Here is a 1,112-nt window from a genome sequence, read left to right on the forward strand (position 1 = left end):
TCTGGAGCTGTAGCTGCAGTTCCCCTCATTAGGGGCAATATCAGGGGTGTTCGGTTCAGGAGCTGTAGCTGCAGTTCCCCTCAATAGGTGCAATATCAGGGGTATTAGGTTCAGGAGCTCTGGCTGCAGTTCCCCTCAATAGGTGCAATATCAGGGTATTAGGTTCAGGAGCTCTGGCTGCAGTTCCCCTCAATAGGGGCAATATCAGGAGTATTAGGTTCAGGAGCTCTGGCTGCAGTTCCCCTCAATAGGGGCAATATCAGGGTTATTAGGTTCAGGAGCTCTGGCCGCAGTTCCACTCAATAGGGGCAATATCAGGGGTATTAAGTTCAGGGGCTCTGGCTGCAGTTTCCCTCAATTAGGTGCTATATCAGGGCTTTTAGGTTCAGGAGCTGTACCTGCAGTTCCCCTCAATAGGAGCAATATCAGGGGTATTAGGTTCAGGAGCTGTACCTGCAGTTCCCCTCAATTGGGGCAATATCAGGAGTATTATGTTCAGGAGTTGTAGCTACAGTTCCCCTCAATTGGGGCAATATCAGAGGTATTCGGTTCTGGAGCTGTAGCTGCAGTTCCCCTCATTAGGGGCAATATCAGGGGTGTTAGGTCCAGGAGCTCTGGCTGCAGTTCCACTCAATTAGGTGCTATATCAGGGCTTTTAGGTTCAGGAGCTGTCCCTGCAGTTCCCCTCAATAGGAGCAATATCAGGGGTATTAGGTTCAGGAGCTGAAGCTGCTGTTCCCCTCAATGGGGGCAATATCAGGGGTATTAGGTTCAGGAGCACAGACTGCAGTTCCCCTCAATAGGAGCAATATCAGGGGTATTAGGTTCAGGGGCTCAGACTGCAGTTCCCCTCAATAGGAGCAATATCAGGGGTATTAGGTTCAGGAGCTGTAGCTGCATTTCCCTCCATTAGGAGCAATATCAGGGGTATTAGGTTCAGGAGCTGTAGCTGCATTTCCCTCCATTAGGAGCAATATCAGGGGTATTAGGTTCAGGAGCTGTAGCTGCCGTTCCCCTCAATAGGAGCAATAACAGGGGTATTAGGTTCAGGAGCTGTACCTGCAGTTCCCCTCAACAGGGGCAATATCAGGAGTATTATGTTCAGGAGTTGT

Source organism: Chiloscyllium plagiosum, unplaced genomic scaffold (genome assembly GCF_037043375.1).
Source record: "Chiloscyllium plagiosum isolate Xiang-an unplaced genomic scaffold, Cpla_swu_hap1 HiC_scaffold_17, whole genome shotgun sequence".
NCBI classification, from domain to species: domain Eukaryota; kingdom Metazoa; phylum Chordata; class Chondrichthyes; order Orectolobiformes; family Hemiscylliidae; genus Chiloscyllium; species Chiloscyllium plagiosum.